Genomic DNA, 17,346 nt, shown 5'->3' on the forward strand with positions numbered 1-17,346 from the left:
CCACAACAGAGTTTCTCAGCATCGAAGGGCAAGAAACTGAAGGTGTCGTACTATGGAGAATCGGCCACCTGCTGTAGCTTGACATTGTCAATCGAGATGTACCTGTTATCCTTGCGACCAGGAAGTGGAGGTAAAACAACTGTACGCGTACCCAGGACTCCAAGCACCGGGACCGGTGCACGATAAGAGGGGCCGAACTCCTTCTTGTTCTCCACCTTTTCATGGACCAGGTCACCAACTCGAGGTAGCCAGCCGACTACTGGAATCCGGAGCGCAGCTTCAGATGCAGAGGGTACGTATCCTTTCGCTAGAGTGTCTCTGGCTCCTTGTAGATTCTGCAACACAGCACAGTGGTCATCTAGGTCAAAAGGGGCGGCTACTGCCGCCATGTCTACACCATCAAGGTCCGGGACAAACATTCTTACTCCAAAGAGCATCATGTACGGGGTCCTCCCACCCAGAGACCTTCTAGGGAGATTATTAAGTGCACGTTGTACGTCATACAAGTGGGAGAGCCAGTTCCGGCCTGTACCTAATACCCTCGCTGTCAAAGATTGCTTTAGGTCACGGTTCATCCGCTCCACAACACTGTTGCCCTCAGGCCGGTATGGAGACGAAAATTTGACTTGGACCCCCAGTTCTCTCATGGCCTCCTTGTATGCCTTAGAGGCGAACGCAGGACCCTGATCAGAATGAAGGGTACCACATGCAAAACTCCCTATAAAGACACGCAAATCCTTGATGACAGTTCTGGCATCAGCACACCTTTGTGGCCATACCCACAGGAAACGTGTGCACGAATCAACTGCAACCAAGATATATTTGTACGCAGTATCAGAGGTAATAGGACCGCAGTGATCTAAATAAACGCACGCAAGTGGTTGATTAGATATATGCAACTGTGTTTGCGGTGGACTCGCTGCAGATGAAGGTTTAATCTGTTGGCAAATGTCACAATTAAGAACGTATGCCCGCGCTTGTTTGTACAAACCGTACCACCAGTAACGTTGTTGCAAAAGAGATATAGTAGCCGACACTCCGGCATGCGCAGACGCAACACCCTCGTAGGCAGCTGATATCAAAGATGGTCTGCAGTCCACGTTGGGAATCAATCTGTCACCAACATCGTTAATCCTCACTAACGGGACGTTATCAGGACTTAAGCGATAATGGTAGCGAGAAGGGAAACCCTTCGGAAAGTGTTTCCCGGTCTCGGAAGCGGCAATAGCCGCCAAGATGTCATCATCGATCTTACTCTTTGATCTTGTAACTGCTGCTACTAGATATGTCGCCACTGCTGTTTTTGCTGCCTCGTCAGCCAGACTGTTACCAACAGCATGGACGCCAACTCGTTGGTGACCAAGAGTGTGAATTACATTCACGAGAGGCAGCAGTTCTTTAAGTGCTGCCACTCGAACCCAAAGCGTTTTATGCTTTATTGTGCTACCTTTGGAATCACGGAAATCATTCTGAATCCAAAAATGTAGATTGTCATTGTAAGATTGAACACAATAGAATGAATCACACACCACAAGAGTGGGGATTCGAAGATCAGCGCACTCCAGTGCAAGCACCAGAGCACGAACTTCAGCCAACGGCGCGGTACAATCACCCAATGTCTGTGTATGCACAGCTTCAGATTGGAACTCTCCATTCACGAAGGTACCCACAACAATTGCGCAGGCAGCTGAATAGGCGTGCCTTGATCCAGTAGCGGGTTGCGCAGACCCATCAGTGTAAATGACACAACGGTATTCCTCAAGTGGGCGCAATGTCGAAGGAGTCGGATGAGCGAATTCATAATCCAAGAACTCCTGAGACTGCAACGCCGCGTCAAAGATATATGTGACGTCTTGCGAAGCCAAGGAAGTTGCCCATTGTATCCACCTTGGATGCAAAGCCTTAGAATTTGGTACACTAGCTTTAGTGACTGGGTACGGTGTTACCACCAGCATGTGCTTTCCTTGTGATAGCGCTCGTTCTTTCAGGATCGCCATCTGAACTGCTGTCAGTACTTTTTCGACAGCGGAAAAGCAAAGTGTACAGATGAGATTTGTAAGCAATGGGAACAGTGTCGCCCTCATTGAACGTTAAGTACGTGAAACCCACTGGGCCTGGCACAATTCTAATGACCAGGTTAGTGTGGTTATCACGAGTTTGTAAGTATTTTGAAGCAAGAAGATCAGACTGCAAAGTTTGCAAAGCAGCTGTATGCTCTGGCAGCCAGCATGATTTGGTAAAAGTAGGTTGTACCAAGGCATAAAGAGTCTTGATACGCTGGGCATAATCAGGAATGTAGGTACGACCGAAATTCAGAAAACCCAGCAATGATTGTAATTTCTTCAGCGTTGTAGGAGTACAAAGGCGAGCGCACTTCTCTAGGAAGTGCGGAGCCAAGCCGTGACCCTCACTGTTGAGTTCGTACCCCAAGAACAACACTGTGAGCTCGGCAATGTGGCACTTCGCAAAATTGAATTTGTATCCGAAGTCTGCAAACATAGTAATTATGCTATCCATGCGAGCAAGGTGTGGAAGCAACTCGTCGTCTGTTAGATAGATGTCATCAACATACGAGTATGCATCCGGGTCCATATACTCTAGGAGCGAGACCACTCGAGCAGCAAAGACCCCAGGGCTGTTCTTATAGCCCATCGGAAGCCTGTTAAACTTTCTTTGTTTACCGCCCGAGGTAAAAGCCGTCCACTCACTACTCTGAGGGGACAGGTTATGGCTGTAAAAGCCATTTGAAAGGTCAAGTGTGGTTTTAAAACCGTTTTCTCACAAGACTATCGACGAGAGCCGACTCGTGTGTATTCTGTACCGCGCACGTCCGGCAGTGAGAGTTTGAGGGCCGGTAATCCAAAACTAGGCGGTACGAACCGTCAGGCTTCGTCACAGTGAATAAAGGGTTATTCATAGGTGACACACAAGTTTCAATTACTCCCTGATATTCCAATTGTACAAGGATAGTCGCGACATGAGATCTAGCCTCGCGACGCATGGGATATTGGGGTTGAGGCTGGGGATCGGACCGCAACGGAATCGTATGATCGGGAGAAATTTTATCCCAGCCCACTTGATTGCGATACAACGCAGGCGCTTGCGCCTGCGCCCACTCTCCGGCCAACCTGTTAGCATGTTCCATAGGCACTGTGTGCCCAAAGGCGGGGAGGATCACCACCTCTCCTCTAGGAACATCTAAAATGAAAGCCGGAGGCCAATCTTCCTCTGCTAACAGAATGTCATAAGTGGAGGACAAATTATCCCAAAAGACTACTCTAATTCTACGATGTATGTCACCCTCTATTTTAAGGATTATGTCAAACATCCGTTCAGGGGGGCTACGCGAGTATCAGCAGTTTCAACACTCACATATGTATCAGTTGCTGTCACCTCCAGATACGGACGCAGTGCTTGCCACACTACTGTAACTTCCGCCACGCTGTCTAACACCGTTAGAGCCCATGTCCGGTTCTGAAGCAGTGTCCGTACCATCTGAGGCATATCTCGCAGTTAGAGCAGCAACCTTCTTTTTCTGAAACGGAGGTCTTTGACGCGCAGCATCGTCTTGCTTGCCTTTAACTTCAGCCTGGCGGGGTTGCTCACGACCTTGAGCACCCCTTCCTCTTCCACGGTCTCCGCCACCGGATTGTGAAGCCGATGTTTCCTGTGAAGAACGAGGAGAGCGTTCAGAAACCTGAAATCTGTCAGGTGACTTAATATTAGAACGATCGCGCAAATCATATTTGCGTTCAGTAGACGACTAAACTGGCGAGGCAGCACGCGACCTACGTTTCTGTTGCTGTTTTCCCTGTTTTTTGGTACACCAACTTTCCTTCGGAAACTTGGGCTTTTCGTCTTTTGTAGACGAACTCACCTTAGTCTGCTGTACTACATCAGGAATCTTAACGGTGGGTTTCACGCTACGTCCCACCATTCTGTAGGCTTTTGCAAGAATTTTTGCAAATTCCCTGGGCTTGTCGGCAGGAGCTACAAGTTCCAGCATATTGCCTACTTGGAACTGCAAAGCATCTCCTTTTAGGTTCCCCATCACCATGGAAGAAACCACATCGAAGCTGTCGACAAGCCTCATTCCCAAATCAATGGCCGCCTCTGCACCATGATTTTCTTGAACTTTCTTGATGACAGAGGGTAGTACAGACATAGACGGAGTGCCATAGCACTTCGAATAGGTCGCAGCAAAGACCGTGCCCCAATTGTTACAATCACAGGAGAAGTGTTTGGAAACATGGCTTCCAGTTGATCAAACTTTTCAGCAAGCCAGTAAGGAAATTCATCCTTATTTTGGGGGCGCTTGCCTACAACCGCATTAACCATCACGGGACTAATGACCACAGCTCGGTGGTCAGTCGTGTGACCCGCAACAGCAGGTGCCTCCACCTGTACGTTGCGAGACACGTACTGCACTAAAGCCCTATGGACCGTAATCAGGGCAGTGTGCAGTACTCGTAAGTCTGCCACCCCAACCGTCAAGTAGTTTGGATGGGGTGTAAAACCGGCAAGCACCGGCCAATCAGCCCCTGCAATTGACAAAGGGCCAAGTCTTGGCGGTGCCACCGTATGGGGAAAGGCGCCACTAAACCAAATAGTATGCTGCCAGGCAGAAATAGGTATTTCTAGTGTCCTATACGGAGCATAAGCTGCAGGTACTTGTGTGGCTGTATAGGTGTGGAACGTATCATCAGCAGCTACCACAGCCAGCCCGTCATCAGGCACCCCATACGTCCGCAAATGCTGATGTAGAGGAACCCGACTATGTGCGGCTATATTGACCGCCATTAGGACACACTAAAAAATAACGACAAGTCCTGCAGTAGCACTTGGGTTCAGTAAAAACTAATCTTTTTAATTGTCAAGCTTGAACGAACCTTTAGTCGAAACTTAGGTAGATTAAGCCGTCACTCCCGTTATCCGGAAACCAGAGGGAGGGCGTTGTGGACTAATAAAAGTACTACTAAGGCGTATCAGAACTTAACCACGTTGGGCACCATGTTGCAGGGATTCTGCGTATGCACAGAACTATGCGCAGGAAACCAGGACCTCAGAGAATTGTGGTGTACCAGAAACTCCCCTCAGAACCAAGAACCCCATATCCGACTAGCTCAGTGTCCCATTCGTTAGCCTAGATCTAGCTAGGCGGTCCCAATGTATAGACAACCCAGAACATGCGATTTAGATATTTCTCAGGAGTGGTGGGAATCAGAAATACCGTTTTGTACTTATTTAACAGTCCACAACAGAATAACAGACACAGTAAAGTTTAAAGACTTTATTTTGTAAACCTCGCGTCCTAAGATGCAGTACTTTGGCTAACACTAGCAGACAAATGGTTAAGATCAAACCCATCAGCATTGTTACAATACCATGCAGAATAAAAGGAGCAATCATAATAATAATGCCAGTGGTATGCAGCCACACTCCTTTCTCTAGCAACTAATAAATTATTATTAGACTAATAGAGGGTCTCTTAGGCTAACAGGGGGGACCCCATACCGTATAGATCAGCTTAGTGGAATCACATCAAAGGATCAGCTAGCTCTCGCATGCATCAGCTCTTCTGTTCGAATGAATCTAAAACATTCTGTACTGTAATATTAAAGGCACTTGTCCTTCTGATATTGGCAGCTGCATGTATGATATGTCTAAAAAGTGGTACGATCAATCTGAACACAACACTCTGCACCGTCTAGTGTCCTAGACTTGTTCTTTACATGATGTACAGACGAAGGTCGCAGCACACTGTTAAGAATGTTAAACAATAAACTGTTATCCTGTAAGGCAAAGTCGAGTAAGCATTTCTAAAATGAATAACATATAACAACAGTGTCGTGTGCAAAGCAGCAGAAACGGCAAGCTGGCTTTCTAACAGTTGGCTCGGTTATGCTAACTTAGTGTTGTAAACAGTGAGTGGCCAACCCATACTACACTGTAGTTAGTGTTGACTTTAATAATAATTATTTATTTCTACCCAAACAAACCTTTTTAGCAGCATAAAAATAATGAAACACTGGGGGAAAAACATAACTTACCAACTTGTACCATGCAGTTTGCATGCAGCTCTTTTATAGCAGTTCATAGCTCGCTGTGCTAGATTGCGATTGTAACTTATGAACTGCACAGTAACAAAATAATCTCTGTGACAAAAGCAGGAACCCATTGAGCTATGCATATAAAATACTGTCTTTTATCTGTATGGTGTTCATTCTTTGCAGCAGGCCACAGGACAAAATTCCCATCTCTCTCCAAAAGGTGCATTAATTACCAGAGTTATCTTGACACTTTTATGGTTGCCCAAAAACTGGGGATTAAATATTAAACTATGCAGTGTTTTTAAAAATGCTGGCTGTGGACCTCTGGGAATGTATCAAGGACCCCTGGGGGTCCATGGATCACAGTTTGGAAACCACTGACCAATTTTATTTAATCTGGGACTTATGCATGGGAATGCCCATGCACCACCCATGGAATGCCTCCCTGATGCGAAGTAAGGCAAGTCAGTGCTATAAGCTGACTTGTGTTACTTTTGGGAAAAATATCATGCAAAGCCCGCAAATTTGATGTGCATTGCTTTGTAAATCACAAATAGCATTTTGCATCATGGCTGCGTCAAAAAAGTGGCACATCCACAATGCAAAATGTTGTTAAATCTGGGCCTGGATGTTTTGCAGCACCAACACATTTATCAATTATTAAGGTCTGTAATATAGCCCTTGTATTATGCCCAACTTTACTAGACGGCCCCTTGGGATCAGTGCCAGTGTTTTCAAGTTTCCATGGAGGCCAAAGGTCCTTTGCCAAAATGAGATGCTTACCTTAGTATATGCCTTCGCAGGCAGTTTTTAATGCCTCTCCCCAGTTTATTTGGTCTGTACAGCATAGTGATGCCTCAGTTTTTTATTTATTTTTCTAAAAAAGTGTGCAGCTTTATACAGCACAAACATGTCCCATGGTTATTGGAGCACTTTATATGAGCACCGGTTACATTACACAAGATCACAAAATGCTTTTGTTAGGCGCAGGCACATTTATCAAAAAATCATGCAGCATCGCAAGCCCCCTTGCTATGCTGTGTGATAGGGAAATGTCAGAAACATACCATATTTAACATTATACTGCATATTCTTGTCTTTTCCCTGTGTTGGCACACAATATGCTGCCTACCATCAATGCAGGCACCCTTGCACCAGGATGCAAGGGTGCCTGCCTTGTAAGTAGGATTGTTATTGTGCCGGAAAGACCTTCCTGCTCAAAAACAATCCTCTGAGTCATTTTCCACTTGCTGTCATAGAAAGAGGAAACAAATGAGGCGACATAAAGGTATTTCTCCTTGTTTTGACTCACCTGGGGAAGTGTAGCATTTTGACGCATACCCAGGACTACAAGTAATGGAAAATATGGGAATGGGCCAAAATCCACGGGTTGATGCATGGGAACACCCATGCTCTACCCATGCAACACCTCCCTGGGGCAGAGTAAGGCAAAGCAACGATTTGAGCTGCATTTCTCTAGATTTATCAAGCCACGTAAATCCATGCAAGGTAGCCTTGTGTGGCTTGATAAATATTACTTAGTAGCTGTGTTTCCCATGTGCCCCATTGCATGGCACAAGAGTGATGCAACTGCTTGATAAAAACGCCCCAAAGTGATTTACACAGAATCACAGGATGGCGAGTCAACACCATGACTCAAACTTGACTCTCCAGCTCCAAAGTCAGCAGCTCTAGCCTTAATGCCACATCCTCTCCCTCAGTCATGCTGGATGCACAGTTACTGGGTCCAAGTAGTGGCACATTCCACACTAGCCCGAAAGTTGTTCCCGTACTACCAACTCATGGTTCCCCAGCAGTGGTGCAGTATGTTACCACACAGTCATTTTGGGTAGCCTTCATGGAGTGTCAGGGCTATCACAGTGCCTGACTCCATCAGAGCAGCCACCTATCTGTGATGTGCTTCTCAATCAGCTGGCGGTCACAATATGCACTCACAAACCCTGAACCATTGCATACATTCTGACATAGCCACTCGTGGTCCAGAGCAGCCTATCACAGCACCAGAGTTGTGTGAGTCATATGTATGTATGTATGTATTTATATTTGTAAAGCACACTGCAACCCTACGGGCATCCTGGCGCTGTGTGTGTGCCAGAAGCTCTCTGTAACAGCTATAGTGTAGTGCCATCCTCCTTTAACATCCTCTGCAGCTTAACCATGCCCATTTAATGCATAGAAGGGTATTTGGTATTTCAATCATTCTGTCACCCAGTTCTAGCACTCTTGGATGTTCACAGGAGTGTTGAGGCACATAAGGTGTTTAAAGTCATTTTAGAAGGCATCCATTGTGAGTCCCTGCCCCCTTACTGGATATGATTGAAATCCTTAAAATGCTTTAGTAACACAATATATTACCACTAATAAGTATGTCATGGCCAGTGACTTCATGCCCCTGCTTATGTTCTGGCCCCTGAAAAATCCTTGTGGAAAACAGACACACTCCATCTGCCCTTTGGTTTTCAATGAGCTGTCCATGGAAAGAAAACATTGTTAAAGGCTAGAAAGAACATGGAGAAGAGACATTATGAGGATGATGAAAAGTTGTCATATAAACAAGTTTTAATCAAATATCATAGGAATCTAAAACTTGCTTGAAGCAATTTTTCCACTAGGAAGAAAAATGAGGCAAATAATAACCCCAGGGAGATCTTTAAAATTGCACTTCACTTTATGGACCCTAAAAACTTTGCTCCATCTTTTGAAGCTAACTTGAACTCATTTTCTAGGCTTAAAGACATTTGCAGAAAGAAAATTGTTAAGATCCAGATGAATCTGTTGTTGTTAAACTATGATTAAACTATCAAACTGTCCCCTAATTATTTTACACCTCCTTTAGAAGGTAAGCTTTTACATCTGAAACCCTCTGATTGGGCGGAGTAAAAGTGAATTTTTTGAATTTGAAATCCAGATTTCCATTAGATCCGTGTACCACATATATTATGAGACAGGTTGCTGATATTATTTGCCCAGTCTCTCTTGTTTAGTTCCTCCCTGCAGTTGGGCATTGTTCCTAAGGGATGGAATAGGGCTGGTGTTATTCCTCTCCTAAAAAAACAACTACAGACATTTTTGTTCTTTCTAATATTAGACTAATTTTTCTCCTACAAGCTACATCAAAGATACTAGAAAATGTTGTCGCTAATCAACTTTCAGGGTTATTGGAGACATTCAAACTTCTATATCCATCTGGTTTTCGATCACGTCATAGTATGGAAACTGCCTTGTTGGAAATAAAAGAATCTACTAAGGTGAGCTCACATCTTGGTTATAATAATGCCTTGATCTTATTAAATAAAAACCAAAGGGGATGATGGACGGTGTGTTGAACATTGCAAGCACTCACCCCCAGTCAACTGATCTGGGTTTAATCCATCATCATTCTTTAGCTCACTCCGCCACCCCAGTTCAGACATGGCCACATGCAAATCAGTCTGACTCTGTTCCTCATGGAAACAGTCCAGCCCAAACTGGCAAGCCATGTCTTCCCTGGACCGGAAACAAGCATCCTGAGACCGGTTTCTGGATAACCAGCCGGCATCAGCCAGGCTAGCTTAAATCCAGTGGCAAAGTGAGCAAGGGACCCATGTCTGGGCATACCCTGCCAACTTAGGGTGAACAAAGCAAAAACAAAGGGGATGATGGACAGAGTGTTGAACATTGCAAGCACTCACCCCCAGTCAACTGATCTGGGTTTAATCCAACATCATCATTCTTTAGCTCACTCCGCCACCCCAGTTCAGACATGGCAATATGAAAATCAGTCTGACTTTTTGCCTCATGGAAACAGTCCAGCCCAAACTGCAAAGCCATGTCTTCCCTGGACCGGAAACAAGCATCCTGGGACAGGTTTCTGGCTAATCAGCCGTCATCAGCCAGGCAAGCTTGAATCCAGTGGCACAGTGAGCAAGGGACCCACGTCTGGGCATACCCATCCCACTTAGGGTTAAAAGTACTACGCAAACAAATAATGGACGGTATGCTGAATGAATCATACATTCACCCCCAGTCAAGAGATCTGGGTTAAATCCATTGGTTTTTTTTTCACCATGCCACCCCAGTTTAGATCCAGCCATATGAAATTAGTCTTGACCCTGTGCCTCATGGGAACAGTCCAGACTGAATTGCCAAGCCAGGTCCTCCCTGGACCAGAAACAAGCATCCTGGGACCCGGTTCTGGGTATTACCCTTCATCAGCCAGGCTAGCTTGAATCCAGTGGCACAGTGAGCAAGAAACCCATGTCTAGGCATTCCCATCCCACTTAGGGTTAAAAGTACTACGCAGACAAATGATGGACGGAATGCTGAATGAATCATATATTCTCCCCCTGTCAAGAGATATGGGTTAAATCCATTGTTCTTTTGATCACCATGCCACCCCAGTTTAAACCCAGCCATATGCAAATTAGTTTTGACTCTGTGCCTCATGGGAACAGTCCAGAACGAACTGCCAAGCCAGGTCCTCCCTGGACTGGAAACAAGCATCCTGGGACCAGTTTCTGGGTCTTACCCTTCAACAGCCAGGCCAGCTTGAATCCAGTTATTATCAAAAGACAGAGGTTCCTGTGGACACTTAATGAAGTAATCTCAATGTATATGGGCACAATGGCAATATATTGGGTTATAGTGATATTGGAGAGAGAAAGAAGCAAATACACCTCTGAATTGTTTTTGAATCAAAAATATTTATATAATCCTTGAAATGAAATACTGTTACAAAGTAATACATTTGAACATATAGTTCTGAGTGAAAGGTGTCCCAGTGAAAAACGAAACATAGAAAATCAGTGACATATATGTGAAATATATACAAGGTTTCCAATGCTTCATATAAACAACCATTTACATATATATGTACAGTATACAGCGCTAGATACAGTGATCAGTGCTGGTGAACAATAGTTCATTTATGCAACTTGTCGACGGCGTTTCGACCCTGTGTGCAGTGTAGGGTCTCTTCAGGACCTATGATCATAGGTACATCTATGAGAAGATGAGGGATAATGTCAGTATGTGGCTCATTTTAAGCAACTGGTATTATGTGGTGGAACTAAGGTTTCGTTTGTATAGTACCTGTAGGGTAATGGACCGGCTCGTGTGGAGGGTGTGGCACCGTGCAAAGGATAAGAAAGGGATACTCACATGGGTCCCAGTCGGGAGCAACACACGTGATAAAAACGAGTACAAAAAGTGGTGGTTGGAGGCACGACCTAGTATTGCAACTTGGAACAGACCTGGAACCTACCCCAAGTGTGAGGTGGGTGGTGAGCAGGCTATTACGTGAATGCGCACAATGTAAGGATGTGTGGAAGATGGCACGATCAAAGCGCTGTCAAGACGGGTCTGTGGAGAGGGGGAGGGAGCATGTGCATTGGTAATAGTACGGGGGCACTTGTAATGGGGTGAGCATATATTTAATAATGGCTCAGTGCTTACCGAGTTCCGATTCTGAGCGCATGCATGGAAGCAGGCTACATCCTTCTGTCGTCAATCATGACGAGGCCATACTTTTTTCATATGGAGGGTGAGAATTTTCTCACTTTGGTGTCTAAAAGAAGAGGTCAATGCATTAAAAAATGTGCGCTCTGGGAAAACATGATATAGCACCGCGCTGACAGCATTCAGGGCGTGTGGCCGCTTACCTCTTATGGAGAACGAATCAACTGCAGCCTGTGGCAATCCTTCCAAGTAGCAGGACAGCGTATGTCTGTCTGCTCAGGTACGATGACAAGGGGTCAATGCTTGGTCTGGATTTATAAAGGCCCGCCTTCCCGCCAAAAGTCTATGTTCAGACCCGACTGTGGAGTGTGATCAACGGATGAGATCTGTATTTCTGTTATCAGTAATGAAAACAAAAAACAGACTGGCTTGCCTTCCCGCCAAAAGTCTATGTTCAGACCCGACTGTGAAGTGTGATCAGTGGATGAGATCTATATTTCTGTTATCAGTAATGAAAACAAAAAACAGACTGCTGCCTGACACGTTTGTAAGGCCCATCCAAGTTCTAAAGGGCATGTATTGTGCGTGGATATTATTTATAGATTGCGGACATTTATACCGTAATGAATTTGATGGTTCTGTTGAGTGTGGGGACTGGCCGGGTGTCCTAGTTTTAATGCACGCTTACTTGTGTCCGACACCCATTATGTTAAAGGACAGTGATGTTGTGTGCCATTTACATGGTCTGTGCTATGTCTTGTTCATATCAGCGCCAAGACGATAGGTGTTCCTATTGCCTACAGTATGCGTTTTGGTGGGTATAATGGGCTCACTCACTTTGCGCTAGCCCATTGATGGGATTGTACGTCAGGACAGTTATTCCACATTATTTACATAGTCAAGAACATAATTTATAGCATTCATAATACATGTGTGATGAGGCATTCAGGGTACACGATTGACAGTTGTGCCTAGAGTGGCTGTATAGGTTGGTATGACAGTGTGGCACACCATACGATAATCCATTAATGGTACTTGATGTCAAGACACTAAATTACGTGTTCTAAACATTATGTTTTATCACATGTAAGAAGATCGGCTCAGTGCACAAGACTTTACTTTGTTATTTGTTCAAATTATCCACACTTTTCTTGGTCTCCACTTATTGCTTATCAACATCTTCTACCTGCACCAACAAAGATAAAAAGATTGTATCAAGAGTTGTTGAAATAAAATCCAAAGTTGAAAAGACTGTTGAAAAGAGGGAAATTGGTCAATATTAGAGTCAATTGGTAATGTTGAAGGGGCTAGTTTTATATATTGTATTTATTTGGTCTTCTCCAGCAAGACCCAGAGGTATCAACGGGATTTACATATGAAGTGAGTCACGCGAATGCACATGATTATGAAAGGACTGTTTATGTGAGTCATACACATACAAATTATTATTAAAAGACTGGGGGCCATATTATCAAGAACGGCGATAACATTATCGCCACTTTAGCGGTGATAATGTTATCGCCGTTCTTGATAATATGGCCCTAAATTTGAAATAGCTATCTACTTGAACAATTTGAATGATGCAATTTTCCAAACTCTGAGCAAATGCCATTTCATGGCCTAGGAGTGGGTCCCCCAAGAAGAATTGTTTTGAAGTCTTGGATTTTCTCATCCTTAAAATTTCAAGTAGGAAGATGTTTTTGCCCTTTGTAGGAGAGTAGGATCTGCTTCACATGGGTACCCCCACTTTTTGCAGGTGTTTCACTGTTTTTCGACCTTAGTCTGGCTGTGGCCCTGCTAATCAGGACCACAGCCTAGCTGCATCCTCTCTAAAATAGTTTCCATGTACATTAGGTACATATTTAATTGGATTCGGGCGTGCCTTATAAGACCCTAGTATATGGTATACTAAGTACCTAGGGCATAGGTACCTCAGAGGCCTATCAGGGGCTGCAGCATGTATTATGCCACCCCTGAGAAGCACTCCAAAATGGCACCACAGGTCTGCTACTGCAGCCTGGGTAAGGGTGTGCTTGCACCCCTTACTGTGGTATAGGCTACCTATATCACTACCCTATACAGACACATATAAACCTATAAGCCACTCCTATGGCAGGCCTTGACAATCCTGAAGGCAGAGTGCTTGGTTTTATGTGAGAGTGTGCCCAAGCATGAGCTCAGCCCCTCTACAGCTTTCAGAAATACTTCCTTATGGCTGTTCTGTGATACAGCCATACCATATACTCCTAAGTGCATCATAACTTCGCGGTAAATGTAAACTTTGGAATGGCTGCATCAAAACATGTCGTGTTTGGTGTCAAACGCTTTGGAATACTACCCCCCGCCAATTCTGGCGGCAGGGGTAGCTTTCCACCCTTCTAGAGGGAGAGACATGTTCAGACTGGCTAAACCTGGTGGAATTTTCTGAGCCCTGGCATCACAAAATGGGTGCCTCTGCCACAGGCACGGATCTGGCCTCCTGCTGCTGACTGAAACTCTGGCAGGGGAGGCCTGGACAATAGGTTTCCTGTCGATGGGAGGTGTGACCACCTCCCCAGACATCCTGATGTGTATTGGGGCTGGGCGGGAGCACTCTCTGGTGCTTTGAAGTCCTGCACTGGGGGCACACTTGGTGTCCCTGTGCATACTCCAGTTCAAACCGGTTGCAGTGGCTACCTGCCCCTGCTCTGGTGTGAAACTGGACAAAGGAAATGGGTGTAGCCACCCCTCTTTCCAAGCCCACCAATAGGTGGGGCCTTAGAGTTAGTCCATCCCCTAAACTTACTATAAGTATAGGAATCCAGTCCCTAGGACTTTAGATTACCCTGGACAAAACTCTGCAACATATATCCTGGACCTTCGACTTTCTATCATGACTACAAGACAGAAGAAATCTCCCTTGGGGTCAAGGAGTGACTCCCCTGCTTGGCAGGCACCAAAGAAGCAACTGACCAGGCTGCATCGCTGAAGCTCCCGCCGGATGCCGAAGTCTTTGCATCACCAGAGGTGGATTTCCAGACTTCCCCGAGGCTAACCTGAGTACACAGCAAAGCTGAGGCCCGTGGCTATCGTTGGTGACGTGGAACCGTGAACCCTGGACACTGTGAACTTTTGCAGCAACACTATCTTCCTGGTCATCCTTGAAGTTGTACTTTGGGCTCCGAGTAGCTCCAGCCTTGAGCAACTCCTGCACCGAAGATAGTTGCCCTCCACTCCACCAGTGACCCGTGGGCTAGCTTCAAGTGCGACCGCTTGAGGCTCCTTTGCGATCACTAGCCCGTCGGCTAGCAGGTCTCCACAAAGGCAACTCCTTTTCTGCTTGGGATTTCATGGTTGCTCCAGGTGTGCCCTCACTTACCCTTGCTGGGTGAGTCCATCAGACCTTGCTGGTCTGCACCGCAGTCCTTATTCTGATTTCCAGTGACTTGCCATTGCCAAGGCTTGTTGGGTCCAATCTGGTAGCCGATACTGCAGCACTCGACAGACTTTGTGGGACAGCTTGAATCCGGCTCATGGACTTCATTGACACCTCTTGAACCTTGTGGCTGAAGAGTCAAGACACCCATACACTCACCTGAAGGACCCGACATCTGTGGGCATTGGTCCATCCTGCCCTACGTCACTGGCAAGTGACCCAGACTCTGTCCCCTCTGCTTTCAGGTTCCTTACATCCTAGATCCAGGCTTGGATCTCTCCGGACACTTCTCCTCTTCATGGTAGCAGCAGTTCTTTGCAGGCTCCCATTGAAATCGACGACGCGACCCGACACCAAAAGACACCGATGCACCCGGCTTCCCTGGGTGAGGTAACTCGAGTACTCCGGTGCTCTTGTGGCTGCTAGCCCTAGAACTTCCTAAATCCAAAAGGGTTTGGTCCTGACTCGATTAGAAGTGTCCCTAATCTTTAAATTTCCAACCGCAACATTGCCCATAGAAGATAAGGGGAACCCGCGGTTGTGCTTACACACTGCATACAGTCCCCGTGGGTCCCCTGTGTCGCTACCTTGGGTGGTTCCTTGGGGTCCCAGCGATTCTAGAGGCTATAGACCTAGTGTCATTCCCAGTCGTGGTTCTTATACCACTTTTTTGGTATATGGTTTGGTACGCCCCTAGGGCCCAAACATGTATTTGTGCTATTACTGATGATTGCTATCTTGTTAACAAAGTACTTCGAACTCCAGTCTCATAAAGAGACTAGAGGGGTGTGTTTGATCTTAAATACATATGTTTTGAATATATACCTGGTGTGGTTGTCTTTTCATTTGATCATTCAAGAGATTATAGACTGGTAAAACAAGCTGCTTTACATTCCTTCAAGACTTAGCCTGAAGGCTGCTCTCCATAGCTACCACTAGGATAGCTTTCAATAAAAGTTGTCTTTAACCTATCATCATAAGGGGTTGTTTGGACGGATACATGGTGCCCACTATAACCAGTGGATAGCATATATCAGGCCACCTTCTCACACCCTTTAAATGTATTTGACCTCCTGCAGTGCACAGAGTTCTTGCAGAGTGATTAGGAGAACATACATGTAGAGCTCTGTGGATGATACAGGCTAATTTGAAACTAGATATAGCGTCTGTGGGAAGCATGTCCATAGCAAATGAGGTGGGGGAGATACAATTAGATTTTCTGGTGTCTAAAACCATTTTGACAGCCCCATATAGAGTTTCATCCGTGCCAGTTAATTTTAAGTTGCTCTTACCAGAATAGTATCACTGTATCTAACCTTGAGAGGACAAGAGCCTGTGGAACTTGTTGGAAACCCTGTTCTGGTATCTACTGTTTGGTTTGTCTAAAGGCCTGATTATGAGTCTTGCTGTGTGGGAGAGAGGCGGCACAGCACCGCCTTGCTCCTACACTGCCAAACCTCACTGCCAGCGCCTGAAAGATTCCGAGTTTTTCTCATGGTCTGGAGGGCAGTCCTTTGTCATTCTCATGGCGGGGCCTACTAAAAAGGCACCGCAACGGGAATGCCAAAGAGCGTTCCTGCACAGCATGGACTGTGCGGTCCATGCTATGCAGGAAATGGGGTGCATGCAGACAGGGGGAATTCCCATGCATGCATCCTCAGTCCATTCGGGAACATTGGGCCCTGTAGAGCCCCCTTAGTTTCCTCACCGCCACAGGTTTCATGGCAGGCTCACTGCTATGAAATCTGTGGCAGTGAGGAAACTCATAATATGCTTGGTGGTGCCACAGTGGCACCACCAGCATGTTGTGATCCTCCGACTGCCATGCCACATCCAGGGATTGAGACCCCTGTCAGTTGCAGCGGTCCTATGGCGGCCCGACTGCCGTAGGTATAATACGGAGGTCGTAGCACTTGTGCAGCAATCCGTGACCGACACTGTACCTCCACCATGAGTTTGACAGTCCTATGGACCACCAATTAGGCCCTTAGTAGTTTAAGCTGGAACTGTGCACATTTCATAGTTTAGTTGATGTTTGTTGGTGATCAAACTCCATGGAGAGTAAAGAGACTGTAAAAACAGTTGACAATCAAAATAAAGTTGAAGATGTTGCAAGAAAGAGAAATTGTTATAATGCACTGTGTGTGAACCTGAAAAGTTTGAAGGACTAACTGAATCTGAAGTTGGTCACCTGTTACCAAAATATCAACAAAAAAAGATCCAAATAAAAAATATGCTTCACCCGAATCGGTCTATCTAGCTACATTCTTGGAAAAAGATGAAGCTGAGTTAGAAAGTTATGAAAAAGTAAATTCTTGCCAGTACACATTTGAGAGAGAATCTGAGAGTGAACTTGAAATTAAAGAAGAGCCAACTTAACCAAATGTAAGAGACTCTTTTTTATTAGAAAGAATACAAGGAAAC

Source organism: Triturus cristatus, chromosome 5_2 (genome assembly GCF_964204655.1).
Source record: "Triturus cristatus chromosome 5_2, aTriCri1.1, whole genome shotgun sequence".
Classification (NCBI taxonomy): domain Eukaryota; kingdom Metazoa; phylum Chordata; class Amphibia; order Caudata; family Salamandridae; genus Triturus; species Triturus cristatus.